This window comes from Lissotriton vulgaris, chromosome 9, assembly GCF_964263255.1.
Source record: "Lissotriton vulgaris chromosome 9, aLisVul1.2, whole genome shotgun sequence".
Classification (NCBI taxonomy): Eukaryota; Metazoa; Chordata; class Amphibia; order Caudata; family Salamandridae; genus Lissotriton; species Lissotriton vulgaris.
Genome location: NC_141697.1, coordinates 332,273,555 through 332,288,694, shown reverse-complemented (window position 1 = coordinate 332,288,694; position 15,140 = coordinate 332,273,555). Strand labels below are relative to the sequence as shown.

Sequence of the window (15,140 nt, the reverse complement as noted above, 5' to 3'; positions counted from 1 at the left end):
ACTGCGTCAAAATCTTTCACCACTTGCGGAGTCCCCAAGGCTCTTCACTTTCCCCTTTATTATTTAATCTTTACCTCCGCCCTTTAATTTGTTCTCTCCATAATTGGGACGTCACAGTCTTCAATTATGCAGATGACTTGCAGCTCGTCTTTCCACTTGACTCTCCACAGGCGGTTAACAACTTTCACGCCGTTATGACTCACATCCAACAATGGATGAATCAAAACCAGTTAAAACTTAACCCTGGAAAGACTGAGCTGCTCCTCCCTGGCCCAAGTGCTGCATATTGGGGCCCGCAGTTCTGGCCCCTTGACTTTGGTCCCCCTCCTACACCACTCAAGGCAGTTAGGAGCTTGGGGGTGATGATCGACGCGGAGCTGTCACTTAAATCTCAAGTGGGTGCCACGATCTCTTCGTGCATGTTCCAACTTCGAAAGATCCGGAAGATCAGGCACCTACTCCCACATGCAGCTCTGTGTCAGGTCCTCATGTCCCTTGTCCTATCGCGCCTTGATTTTTCCAATTCCCTTTACCATGCACTCCCACGATTTCTTCTGCACCGTCTTCAGGTCGTGCAGAATCAGGCAGCCCGCCTCATCTTTAAGATCCCTAGGTGGCAATCTGCGAAGCACTTGCTCCGCAAGCTCCATTGGCTGCCAGTGGAGGAGAGGGCAGCCTTCAAGATGGGCTGCATGGTATTTAAATCCCTTCACTGCCCTTGTCCTGCTTTTTTGAAATCCTTGGTCACTTTGTATCGACCTGCACGTTCCCTCCGGTCAGCTCATCATTACCTGCTTGTCACTCCCAAATTCAAAATCAATAAATTTGGGGGTCGCCGTTTTGCTTCTCTCGCCCCTAAATTCTGGAATCCCCTCCCCCAGGCCATTAAATCTAGCGCCTCCCTTTTCAGTTCAGGAAACTCCTTAAAACTTTCCTGTTTACTCTTTCTGGGCAATCCTCTTCTCGTTTTTCTTTTATACGTCCCTCCAGCAAGCGCCAGGAAACCTTCGGGTGTCAGTGCGCTCAAAAAGTGCCATTTAACATTACATAACATAACAGTGTATAACTGTATGTTCTGACACAAAACCCCCTTCTGTATGATCTGACCCTTTACATGGTGAATAAGAATGTAGTACCTCTTCTTGGTCACAAACTGGACAGCTCTCACGGAGATGTCAGTCAGCTTCTAGGCGAAAGCTTCAGCATGCAGGGACCCCTCGAAGTTAGCAGAAGTGTCTCCTCTGATTGTATTTGTAAACAAAACCATATATATAGAAAGGGGCATTCTTGCCTCTGGCCATGATTGTGATCATACCGCCTATTGTTTGTGTTCTGCAGATAGCTGCGTCGCCATATAGACATAATAATAAACACATTTATAGCACGCACTTGAAGATCTTGCATATAATGCCATGGCAGTATGATAGTGTTTTCACAAAGTTCTTTTGAATCAGCAAGGTCGGTGTTTGTTAGAAACCTAACCCAATCGTTGTAAATGCGACAACATGACAACGGCAAGGCAACTTTAGGAAATAACTGTGTGCATGTAAATTGGCACTATTTTCTACCAAGCTTAACCCAGGCACATGACAAGTCTACTGTGTTACATTAACTTGCTTCCCCGTCTTCCCGAAGATGGCTCCCAAGCAACAACAGAAACACTGTCACCCGAACCCTCATAAACAAGTTGGACTGCTGGAATGCCCTTTAAGCTTAAATCACCAAGCAATTCACCAGAAGACTACAAACCATCCAGAACTCGGCAGCTAGTCTTATCCTAAGCCTCCCATGCAGAGCACACGTATGCCGCTGAACTTCCCTGATTCCAGGTATACAAGCAGGCTCAGCTCAAACACCTCACTCTCCATTAAAGGCCCCACACAACACAGGCTCGCTTACCTAAATAATCACAACTACTTCCACCAATTTCCCCTACACCTACTCTCGCCAAGACTTCTACTCGCACACATGCCATGACTACACAGAAACAGATCCAGAGGCAGGGGCTCCTCCTACATCGCTTCTAAAGCATAGAAAGGCCTCCCAGTATGCATCAGAGCCGCCTCCTCTTTTCTTATTGAGTTCAGCAAGAAGCCGGAGACCTGGCTTTTCGATTAACCTCTGCTTTCAGCTATATGAGGCAGACACACCTAGTCATCGCAGGTGATAATACGCTCTACAAATACACATAACATGCTTAGTAATGCCCTGATTACTTACCGGTAATCCTCATTACTCTTAGTCCTACTCGTCCTCGACCCAGTCATAAGCCATACTACCTCATTGGTTATGACTGGATCCTGGACGACGGATGTAGAGGTAATTAATGTGTTACAATATCAGTAACAGTGTGGGCCGCCTCTCAGGGCATAAATAATGAAAGTATCTTTTCACTGCAACAGCGAACCCTCTAAATCTCTGGCTGCTGCATGAGCAGGAGATAGTGGGTATACTACTTGAGAATGGTTGTAGGTAAAGCAATTCTAGGCAAATGTGTAGGGTACTACCAGCGAGGGTTCGAAAGTCAGTGGTAGACTGCCCCAGAAGCAGTAAATTTGATCTCATTTATCGGTGGTAAGAGTGGTTTAAGATCACTTTAGCAAGAGCAGCAAAAATCTTTGCCGCCAGTCCTACACCTGTTCCAAGATGGCCACAGAAATGCAGCTGGTCATAGAGATTGCCATGTAGCAGGGTTATTACTTCATAGACCAATCTGCAGAGGCAAATGGTTTCAGAGTTAAACGCGAATAATTTGTTTGTAGTGTAGACTCCATTGAATAGTCAGGTCAGACATTTTTGTGTCTTCCTTTTGGGTCAGTTACTTGTAAAGCCATAAGGTGCTTCCTATCTATGTATTCCTTCTTACTAGCTCGTATGTAGAGGACGTTTCAAAATGTTTATGCTTGCATAATGTAAATAAAGAAGACTAGTTTCTTTCTTGAATGTAAATGGTTAAATGGGTGCTGGGGATTATCGGTTGGCCATTGGTTCATCAGTTGTTAACTCTATTGATTTTTAACTAAGGAGCAATGGGGATAGTCACTGAAGACTCTGACTGTGAATCAAGGCAGTGCCCTAATTATTGAAGTGGCCTGATTAAACAATATAGATAGTGGAATTCTGTAGCTTTTTCAAGGACATCATTACTTGCTTGCCTGCCTATAGCTTGTTAGACGTGGTGAGTGGAAACAACAAAAGGATAGCTGTTGTAACTTGATTACCCCAAATGCATCCTCTCCTTAGCTACTCAGCCAGGATGAATATGGTGTCTGCGTGGAATGTTGGAATGCCTGATGAGAGAGAGATTGGAATGTTGGTGTGCCTGCTTGTGTGGAGAATGACAGTTGGAGAGTGTGGGCTGAGTAGCAAAGATGCTGCTCCTGGTGGGACTTCCTTAAGATCTTCATGAGACCTTCTTGAAACCTGTAACTTCTTATGAATAAACCCTCTACTTGAAAATATACCTCCTGGCTACCTCTGGTCATCTGTACAAGTTTACTTACAACAATAGCCAGTGGTAAATGTACAGAATGTGTACTCAACATTTCTTTATTAGAAATTAACAGTAGACAAACGAGATGAAGAATGCATGCTATTATTATTCTTCGCTCTTCTGGCATATTTCCGTATATATGCAATATAGAGATTACTTGAGTAGGTAATTACAGTAGCATAAACCTCTGCTGTGGTATTAAAGGGTGGTTGTGGGGACTGTGTTAGGATGTTAAAGCCAGTTTAAGATGAGTCCAGCACGCTTGATGGAGTTTGATAGTACTGTATTGTTTACTTGTAACTTGCTTGTATATTCTCACAAGTGTGGTTTTGATAGTGCCACATCTGTGCCCACCCTGTAGCAAAATGCTGGAGACCATTTCTTTACTTTTTTTTCATTTTCTCCATGTTACTGTCGTTCTCACTAGTGGATAAAATAAGGTTTCCGGTAGACAGTCTAATACCTGAGTGCTTATTAACCTTACGTTGAAGGCCAAAACCCAGGTTGCGCATGCTCAGTAGATTGTAAGGACTCTCTTTGTTTTCAAGATTAAGCTTTGTGACATTTGCTGTGACTGGCAGGTCTGAGGCTCGATTCCTGGCACTGCCAACTCAGCTTTTCATCCATCTGAGGCCATTAACTACGTGCCACTAAATTAGGCGATAATAGTAGCTAATACTTACAAACTCAGAGCTAAAAAACAAACAAATGTTCATTATTATTATTTAATGGCACAGTGGGAGGCACTGAAGTCTGGGCTATGGGTATTTATATTTCAGCTTATGCTGATACCTTGAATTTGTGTTTTTGAATCATAAAGCTGCTCGCTGGTTTTCATTTTTTTGTTTGTTTTGGCTCATGGTGAGAATAAGTGACAGGCGGCAGAAGCACTCCCTTCTGGGTTCTTTTGTGGGGATGAAAATAGAGAGCAAAGGTCATTCACAAAAATGCTGGGTTAAGGGTTGCTGTAGAGGTTATTCATTAACGAGTTAAAGGCGGATGATGTACCAGAGGCTAAGAGAGAGCTGTTTCTACAGAGGTCTGAACTTCCTCCCAAGAATCAACTCTTAAACTCGGTACAGTCCACCTGGTTACAAAAATTTGAACCACGCGGACAGCTGTGGATACTGGTTCCCAACAGTATGATGAATCCTCACCCAACTACTATGGCAGGATTCATCATCTGGATCCACTTCTAGCGCTGGGAAGCGTTCCTGGGTAATCCTGTTGTTAAATGAATTTTAGGATGATTTAGAGTGGGGGATACAGTGTAGTGATATTTGTGTGCATATATGAGGAGGGAGAACCCTGATCAGTGATCATTGTGTCTAGAGGTGGGCTGCCACTATAGTAGTATGATTTGTCCATACTGCCCATCCCATTTCACAAGATTAACAAGCATTGGAAAAGCCACTTTGTTCTGGAAAATGTGACAATTCATGGAGACTTCGAAGGGGCACCAGGAAATATGTTTGAGGAAGTCAGAAAAGCTGATGCATGGGCAGGAAAAAACAAATTTAACCAGATATAAAAGATACAACCAAGCCAATGATATAATTGAAAAACTACAACCAGTATACTATAGCAGGTCCTGGTATCCTACACAATAAAGACTGGCATCCACAAGAAGAAACAATAAAATACGAAATTCCAACGTCATTGATATACAAGGTGTTTCTTGTTTTATTCCCTCTAATTCTTGTGGTCGTTCCGAGCATCTTTATCTATGGTGACAGTAGTCCTTCTACTATTTCCGTAGACTGTGTTTGGTTTGATGGTTGTCATATTCCAGTTGGGCGGTCATGGGACAGAAATGGGCAACGGGCCCCAAATGTGGTGGTTGACCGTATTGAGCTGGGGTCCGTCCTACTATGGCTCTGTAAACTGCCAAGTACACACCTTTTCACACTTGACTCAGGATAGCGATTAGTCGCATTCTTATCAGGGATATTATGTGGGGGGTGGGAGGATGGGACAAGCTGAGATCTCAGCAGCCATCCAACAGAGACAACGACCGAATGTGTAACGCATTCACGTCATTTAGGGGTTTGCCATGGGTCGCAGCTGCGACCACTGCATTGCCCCTTGCTACCCCCGACCTCTGGACTCAGGTGGCAAAAGCAGTGGCTGGAACACTGGAGCTGCTCACTCTAATAGATGTCGTGTGAAGCTTAAATGTCATGGTTTTCTGTCAAATCTTTATTACACAAATAGTGAATAATGTTATTCACTATTAGTGTAATAAAAGAGGAGTATAATTAGCTTAAATATGACCCTATCTGGCAGCTAAGGTACGTAAAAAAGCTTTCAAAAGTATGTTGTATGCATGCTTGTAGGTGAGTGTGTTTATCTGAGTGTGTAAATGTTTGTGTATATTTTAGAATGTGTGTGTGTGTGACTCAAAGTAAAGGTCAAATGGTGTGTGCTGTCACTCCCGCTACCCCAGGCATTTTGGTGAATATACGCCTATGGTGTAGCCTAGTGCTTTCCTTTTATGAAAAAGAAAGTACTTTAACCTCAAAGCACCACCAAATATTACACAGTCCCATGACAATGTTAGAATGTTAGAGAGAGTTGTAGTAACTTGAACTTTTACATTGAGGCACTATACACCATCTTCCTTCCCGGTAACTATACTTTTTCCTGCAATGGTCGAGACTCCACTATTATTACCTCTCTGAATACACTCAAGACATAGGCAAGGATTAGGTTCAGGTGCAGATAGCTTGGAGTTTCTCACAAGTTAAATGAGCAACTCAGTTCAGTGTCTTCTGTGGTTCTCTGGCAAAAAGTCAAAAGCAGATGTAGCAGAGTTGCCCAGATGCCCCAGTCTCTCACCCCCAGGTGCAGGTCAGGACTCTTGGTTTACCTGTTGGTTGTCTGTCAGTCCATGTTTGTGTGGGCCGATGCGGATGGATTCACATTCTCACTGGGTTTCTCCTTCTGTCATAGGATACTGCAGATGATGTCTAGCGCAGGATGATGTTTGCAGGATGGACTCTGGGAGCTGGGCATATCCTACAGCACCAGTCTTTGGCAGTGGCTCCCTTACTGGGTCAGCCAGATACCTGCAATCAGATGTTGGCAGTTGCAGCCTCCAGGCTAATTCTTGTTGCATTGGCGTTGACAGGTCAGCAGGCCAACTGGGGCTTCTTGCTCAATCTTCTTCTTGTGGTAGCAATAGTCTCTTAAGCTTGCACCCTGGCAGTAGGAGATTACATGTTGTGGTACAGACCTGTGCAGAGAAACCAAAATTACTTCTTCACGGCGCAGGTCACTTCCGGATCACTCATTAGCGTCCTCTGAGTGCTCCTTATGTTGGGAACACCATGGGCCTCTCCTCTTGGACAGTCTGTCGTCTTGCAGCACCCAGCACACTCTTGTCTCTCAGCAGGAAAGATTCTAGGCTTTTAGGCAGATCCTCCCTCCAGTAGAAAGTGTTGACTTCAAATGATGTCCCCTCACCTCTGGGAGATTGGCTGTTTGGCAGACACTAACCCTGGTTGTACTATAGCTCTGGTGTGTGTATCCACACTCTAAGGCTTCAGAAGTGGTTTGGGGTGGTTCTGTTTTGAACGTCATTGTAAGGCAGTTCTCCAGACACAGCCTTTTTGCAAAGTGATGGCTCTCACAGCTGACAGTAATGGTGTTGACTCCAAGCAGGATTATCCAAAATACAGCCACAAAGAAGTATAAGTTACCTGTACCTTGCTGTCATCAGTCTACCTGAAGCAGTACTTCAAGATAGACAAAAGGGCATGCCCTGTCTAGAAACTTCCTCACCTTGAACAACAGATAATGCGGTCCCACCTGTTACCGCTACCATCTTCCAGTTGGCAGTTTTCAGGGAGAACCTATCAGTATCCCCTTGCTAACAGTCTTCATGTAATTTCTAAAGGTAGCCTTGTCTCCAATCTCCTTGCTTCAGTGTCTGGATCTCCATCGTCGAGGCAAAGAAATGCAGGCAATACACTTCCACTGCAAGGGAAGCTACCTCCGTTATGTTCCTTGCAAAACCAGGGATATCTAAAAGGGATGCCACTGCCCCCAGTACTCAGACTATTACAACACATAGAGTCCTACTGCTATACATGTGCCACACGTGCATTGCACATATATACACACTTTTTTTAATAACGTAATTTTCATTAGTTTGTGAAATAGTTACAATGAATATAACCTTGACCGCATGTACTTTTGTCTCCATCTACACGCTATTGGTAACATATATCAGCATTATCATCCTTATAGGTATAAACATTTTCCCCATCAACCGGCTTCAGATTAGTCCAGTGGCGGGTCAATCTATTTAGGATGGTGTAGGTGTTTTCACAGTCAATGGGGTGCGTGTCCAGCTACACATATGAATGCAGTTGCAAATATGCACTATGCATTAATAAGGAAAGCAAAACATGATTGAGAAAGAAAGTAACCTGAAAGTAAGTGTTGCCTGCTAGGGTGTCATGAACCATACAAAATGTATTCCCAGTGACGGAGATAGCATCTGTGGGGATTCTGCTTGCGTATCAAGTGTAGTCCATGTTTAGGGAATCTGCTCTCGGATGGGAGGAGCAGAAAATTAATTTCGATGTGGGAGGGATCCCATTTCGTCTTCACTGTCCTCTTCACTCCCTGGATGGGAGACAATTCTTCCCGTACCGTCAATCGTGAGGCAGTCCCGCAATATTGAACTCCATGTCTGTGCATGTTCTAAGAGCCTCAGGTTGCACAATGCCTCCCTCGGGACGGTTGAAGTAACTAACCCTTAGTCCTGTATATAAGCTTGTTTTCCTCCTTCGAGTATAATGGAATAAATAAGTTGTGAAGTCTTCTTCATCAAGGACTTGACATTTTCTAGGCATTATAGCTAATGTCCCCTGGTTCTCTGAGCCTGCCCTGGCGACATGCACAGCTTGGACCACATCAAAGATTTTAAGTACATCATCAAATTATATAAAACCAGTGTGGCAGATGATTTCATGGATAGAACAGGTGATAAGACAGAGCCTTGCAGCCACTGAATATCACTGTACACTAGAACCGAAGACTCCATAGGGGATTTTGCTGTTCTTCCGCGTACTACTTCTGGGTTGTAGGTTCTCAGCATGCCTGTGGTGAAGTAAATTGTGTGAATCATCCTCTTAGAAGTAGATGCAGATCGAAGTGTGCTAAGGAAGAGAAAATGCATTGTGGGATGTTACAAAGTCAATGTAAATATGTCTTCATGATTATACTAATGAGAAACTCTTCGACTAAAACAAGACAGGGAAGGCTTTGGGCATTAAGTTTGAAGTGTTGAACCAGGCCTTTGTGGCATCTCACTTGATGTAAGCCATCGGGCTGGCTATATGCTGCATGTCCTGTTTTTCGTGTACGGTTAATATTCGAATTTACCATTTTTCTAAGCGCGCCTGGTTTCCGGCAGATGTGACAGTCAAGGCAAGAGGAAAAGCAGGAATTTAATCATGTTCGTACAATTAATTCAAATTGAGAATACATACTAGGTCAGTTCGTTATGGAAAGAACCCTCTACATCCATAAAGAGGAAGGTTCTTACTACCTAGTCCGCTTTTTATGTAGCCTTGAATAATGGTATCCGCCTGTATCCCTTAACCCCTTCCATGCTGATGACTGCCCCCGTCCGTCATGCAACACGGTGGGCGCGTGCTGATGACGGCTGGGGGCTGTCATGATCCCGCCCACTCTTCAGAAGTGCCGCACAGGCGCAGAATCGCGGCTGCGCCCAAGGGGTTAATAATGGTGCTTGCCTGTAGCCCTTAACAATGGTGCTTGCCTGTTACTAAATGAGTCCATTTTGGGCAGATAATAAGTCCCAGTGGTGGGGGTGATTATTTGCCATGATTACCTAGTTTTTGCCAAATGGAAAAGAAGGCGTTAAAAGTCAAGTTCTCTTGTGCTCTGTGAACACACGAGCCAGTGAACCACATTCTCTGTGGGGGTGGAGACCTAGAGGAATATATTCCAGGATGAAAGATTTCATTTGTAGCATAGTGATTCTCGGGGTGGTACATTCCAACAAATGACAACGTGTTAACATCCAATATATAACAAGCTTGAGAGCCGTGCAAACGTAAAGGGTACCCATTTCAGGCAACCCGGACATTTTAGGAAGGTATGCATTACACAGAGTAGGGTTGAGCATTCCTCTCGTTAGCCTCAATTTCATTTACATGTACTTGAAAAGTCTTAAGTGATTCGAAAGTAAATGTGTAGATCAAAGTGATGTCTATCAGAGGCTGAGCTGCTGCAACTCCCCTGACTTGTGCAAATTTCAGGAGGATGTAAAGTGGACCGTTTATGTATGCAGGTGTTTTGGCGCAAATGTGTTTCCTTTTTTAAGCTGGCCCTACAGTTAATAGTAGTGATCGGAGAATGTTGAGTAATTGGATATTGCTTAGAGTGCTTTTCAAAATCAGGATATTTTGTAGTTTATTGAAAAGCTGACAGCGTAGGAGTAGGCGAGAGCAAAGGGACGTGCACTGGCAGGAAGGTGAAAATAAGATGACCACCATGAACTGATTAAGAAGGCATTAATTTCTTTCCATGTAATTTTCTAGGAGATATTGCAAGAAAAGCTGGGCTAAAGATTTGAAAGTATAGGTGTGTTCGTAGTCAGCCTGGATTGGGAGGAATGCTCCAGTCCTCTCTGATTACAGCCATTTAAAGATAGACCACTGGTTAAAACACCCTACCTCCTTTGACTGTGTCCCCCTCATCATAGACTCGGCAAAATCCCTAGGTGTCACCTTTGACAAACATCTGAATATGCAGTCGCACATCTCTACTGTACCAAGGAAGCTAATCACAAGATGAGTATATTAAGGAACCTTAAACCCTTCCTCCCTCAGGCTGATTTAAAAGTTGCTGTACAAGCTCTAGTACTTCCAAGACTAGACTACGGAAGCACCACCCTCTCTGGTCTCCCTAAATACAGGCTTGGCCCACTGAGAGCAGCTCTGAATGCTGCGGCTAGAGTGGTATCAGGAACCAAAAGAAACAGTCACATCTCACCAACCTTGAAAGCACTGAACTGGTTGCCTTATGAAGCAAGAATACACCTTAAAGTGGTGTGTATGACTCACAAAGCAATTCACAACAATACACCCAGTTACTTGGCTCTAAAATTGGAAAAATTTGGAGGCTGCAGACAACTACGTAGTGCGAGCACTTTACTTCTGAAATCCCAATCCTTCCGGAAGAAGAGAACAGGCTGTAGGGCTTTCTCGGGGATTGCTCCAAAGATTTGGAACTCTCTACCACCCCTAGTGCATGGAATCACCTCCTTTACTGTATTCAAAAAGGAAGTAAAAAGTCTACTAATGAACAAATTCATGTCCTAAGTTTATGTATGGGTTGTATTTGAGTGTAAGTCTTTTCATCACAGCCCCTGTTGCTCTACAATTGTTGCAGATTAATGGTTCGCTGGATGTAGATTTGTTTGATCATTTCTTTTAAATATCTACCTTTAATCGATCTAGGTATATGTTGGTCTGATAGCACAATGTCCTAACGCTCAGTAACTGTCTAATGCACAACGTTCTGCAGACTATATTGCTGGTCCTTTACTTTTTCTATGTATATACTTTTCATTTCTGTTTCTATTATGAGAAATTGACAATTCTGTTAGTGTTGACTACCTCATCCATTGTCATTCTTCTACTGTAAATGCTCTGATACCTTCGTGGGTCACGTTCGCGCTATATAAAAAAAAAAAAAATAAGAGAAGAAGTATTAATCTAGTCTAGGCCAGAACTGATTATGGTCCGCCATTGTGGTACAGTTCTGAGTCTTTTCTTGAACCTGACCTTGCTCCTGCTTCTTCTTTTTTTTTTTATTTTTTATTGGTTCACGACAAAATACATCAAACAGCTATTTCATAAATCATAAATACATCATAATACAAAAGAGAATAACATAATTCAAATATATATCCTGTGAATACAGACTCCACATAATCAAATTTAGTCACGAAAAGAAAGCACTATAAATTTTAGACAAACATTTTCAATCTTCATAAAAATCAGAGAAGGCCCCCATGCTCCTGCTTCTATTGCAGTTGTTCGTTTTTGTGGAGCCAAGAGGCTAGTTTGGTTGTGTATCCTTTTTTCGGGAAATTTCCTTACTTCCTTTTTGAACTTTCATCTTTAAATGGTTTTGTAAACTTGTATCTTAGCTGGCAGGGTTTTCCAAAGCTGTGCTGGCTGCATTGAGAATGATATCCCTTCAATCATATTCTTGTAGCAGAAAATGGCTAGATGAGTTGCTAGCCTTGAGGTTAGCGTTCTTTTTTGCACCATGTGTGGGGTTTAATTTTCCATACAGCAGAACTTTGCCTTAGAAGACTTTCTGAGTGAGGCACAGTGCTTTAAGGGCAGAAAGTCTGTCCGTCAGTTGGTGAACTGCATGTAGCACCATTGTAATGTGTTCTGTTGGATGGAGATGTAATAAGAGGCCGGCTGCGGTGTTATGGATCTTTTCCAATGTGCACAGCAAGAAGCAGGGAGCCCCTAAGTGTAAACCATTTCCATAGCCCACCTCTGACATTGCTATTGTTAAAATTGCATTTTCTTTCAAGTAGAAAACCCTGGTGAGGGAAGATGCATTACTGCATCTGCAAACTATGACGCGTTGTGACTTCTTTCACATGTGGGATTAGGGATAGGTGGAGTCTGCCCTCACCTGGACTTTTCTTAACTTCCTTGGTGCCACTGGCAGCAGCTCTAGTTCCTTGCCCAGATTGTTGTAGATTTTTTTATTTTGGTAATTACTCCATTGTCCACATGTCATAATGTTTGTTTTGGGGGAACTGAGTTTAAGGTGGTTGGTCACTATCCATTCATCCTCATCAAGGAACCACCCGTCAAGTTTAGATGTGTCTGTGTCTTTTGGTAGCTTCCAGTTTTATTAGAATCCACCTGTCATCTGCATAGTTGTAACATTTTAGATTAAAGGACTTAATCAAGTCTAGTCATGTGGCGTGCTGGATTTTGAGAAAGAGTGGAAAAATGTTCGTTCGAGGGGTAGCATGGGGAAGTGGTTGAGATTGGTAGAGTGGTGGGTGGAGGTAACAATGGTTGCACTGAATCATGAAATGTTCTGTCTTTCAGATCGGAAGAGACCCAGGTTGGTATATTTCTGGCAAAATGGGTACAAAGCCACTTTCAGGTGTAAAATCACTGTGAGTACAGATTAAGCTACGGTACATCACAGTATCGCATGTAGTACAAACACACTTTATTTCAGGATTCTGGCATTACTTTTAAGTACAAGGACACATTTGAGAACAAAAAATTGATTTAGGTATACAAAGATGTGCAGCCATAGCCAGCGACTGCTGGGAGTGATCTGGCAGTAGAATAGGTGGCCTCTTTCGTTTTTTTGGGTGAGTTATTGGAGTTGTGGACAAGGATCCAGGTTAACCATGTTCCCCAGAAAATCTAAAGGCTTGTTCCTCCTCCTTTGGAGCTCAGAAAAAGTGAAAGGAGGGAGAAACATGGGATCTCTGTGGGAGGTCCCCTTTAATGACATTTTTATGCCAAGTTTAGACAACATATATGGTGCACCAGCCAACACTAGGTACAGCCGATCAAACTGCCTCCTAATTTATGTAGGTATATTTTGTTCACAACAGAAAAAAATATTAAATGTGAATGTATGCGAGTAAGGCTAGAAAAGATTAGAAGTTCATGTCCCACCCAGAGTCCCTCAATTCTCTTCTGTAGATGAAATGGGAGATCATAGCTCATGCCCATTCGATCCCTGGACTCGTTTTCTAAACTGCTAACACAGCTTCTATTAAGTTGTATCCAAAAATTTGAAAAAAGTACGATCTTATGCTGTTTGATAGGTAAGGGAGGCACACTGCCTTGTGTAAGAAATGTGTAAAGAATATTCCAGGAAATCAAATCTTAGAATAAGGTATTTATTATGTCATTAAGACAACACACCGTAAGCATGTGTGCCTGACAAGAGAAGCAATCAGAATGCCCAACTGTAAGGAGCAACTGTCAAGTCAACTGTCACATTGGAACACCGAGCTGTCAACATTCCAGCTGGTGTCCTAACTATCGCGCGCAGGGAAAAAAGCATGCGCGGGGAAGGGGTTAAGGAAAGGAAGAAAGGGCTAAGGAACATAACACATCTCCTTCCCTTAAAGACAGAAAAGAAGAAACCATAATACAAGTAGTACTGTAATATAAACAAATGAGCTAATCGCAAACAAAGTATTTGTATTTGCTTGGTTTGACTAAACTTCGACCAAAACTACTGGTGCCAGCCTTCGCATCCATAGCGTCTTTTCCTGACCTATATTCAGGGTCTGACAAAAGGCTATCTCCAGAACTTAAGGAGCTTCTTGTCTCTCTAGTGTTGAGATTGCTCTCCTCAACCACACATTCTGAAGTTTCTTGTTCATTCTCAGAAGTACTGATGTCACTAGTGCCATGTGATACTACCTAGGCATCAGTGCTAAGATCTCTGTATTCACCAATTGATTCAATGAGATCACGTTCCTGTCCATCACTGGTATCGTAGTTCACAAATGGCGTACCAGTGCTATCAACCTAACTCTCTGAATCATCTTCCTCATGGTGCAACCATTTAAAGTTGTCTTGATAAACCCCACTTCCCCCTTCTTCCATGGGTTTTTGTACAGTTGTAGCCTGTTGGCCAACTTCCGATCTGGAACAAACCGAAATTGCCGAGGCATGCCATACCCTTCCATCACTGAGTAAAGCAGAGTTACAAAAGACTTTTACAACCTTTAAAGGTGCAGTAAACCTATTCTCTCCCTAGATAATGTGACCACTTCTTTTTATCCTCACTTTATCTCCTACTTTGATGCTGTTTTCTTTGCAATTATATCGTTTGTCAAATTTTTCCTTGCATGCTTCTTGTGCCTCTTTGATTCTTTTTCTAATCGTTTCCGCTGACCATTCAGTTTTCCTGGCTGTCTTGAGCCATCCAATATTGTCTTTAGAAATGGGTGTTCTGCCTCTCATATTTCGAATGAGCTCACCAGTGTTTTCTCTCCAGGTGTAATTCTGTACTCCCAAACCATTTTGTTTACTTCCTTCCTCCAACATTTACCATTGTTGTTAGGTAGTTGGATGGTTCCTTTTATTACCCTATTAAATCTTTCCACTGCTCCATTTCCAGCCGGGTGGTAGACTGAAGTTTTCATGTGGGTAATACTATTCCTTTCAATTAATTTTTTTAACACATCCAAAGTGAATTGACTTCCATTATCACTTACAATTGTTTTAGGTATTACTTCCCTAGTGAATATGCCATCCATGAATATGATAAGGTCATTAGCATCCACTTTTCTGCATACTTTTATTTCTGGCCACTTAGAAAAGTGATCAACTAAGACCAGTATGTACACTTGTTCATCCTGCCATTTTATTGGTCCCGTTACATCCACTCCTACTCTTTCCCATGGTATGTTTGGACAATTCAATGGTTGAAGTGGGGGTCGGAGAGTAGTCCTAGTCTTATCAGAATTCTCACATTCTATGCACTTTCTTACAGCTCTTTCTATTTCTATATCGCAACCTGCCACCAATATCAATTCTTTATTCTTTGTTTTTTTGGTTTTGTTAATGCCTAAGTGTCCCTCATGGCA

At 42.7% G+C, this 15,140-nt stretch overlaps 1 protein-coding gene across 5 annotated transcripts in view; it reads left to right on the top strand.

The window, feature by feature from the left end:
* Window positions 1-15,140, top strand: part of DGLUCY (D-glutamate cyclase) — a 279,618-nt gene that overhangs the window by 12,933 nt on the left and 251,545 nt on the right. Inside the window, exon 1 of one of the 5 annotated variants that reach the window (XM_086937658.1) lies at window positions 4,601-4,711. The exons of 3 other annotated variants lie outside the window; for them this stretch is intronic. The gene's annotated coding sequence lies outside the window, so the exon portion shown is untranslated. Of the gene's footprint in view, window positions 1-4,600; window positions 4,712-6,445; window positions 6,624-15,140 lie in introns of those variants that run through there. One more of the 5 variants, XM_086937660.1, reaches the window with a different exon arrangement.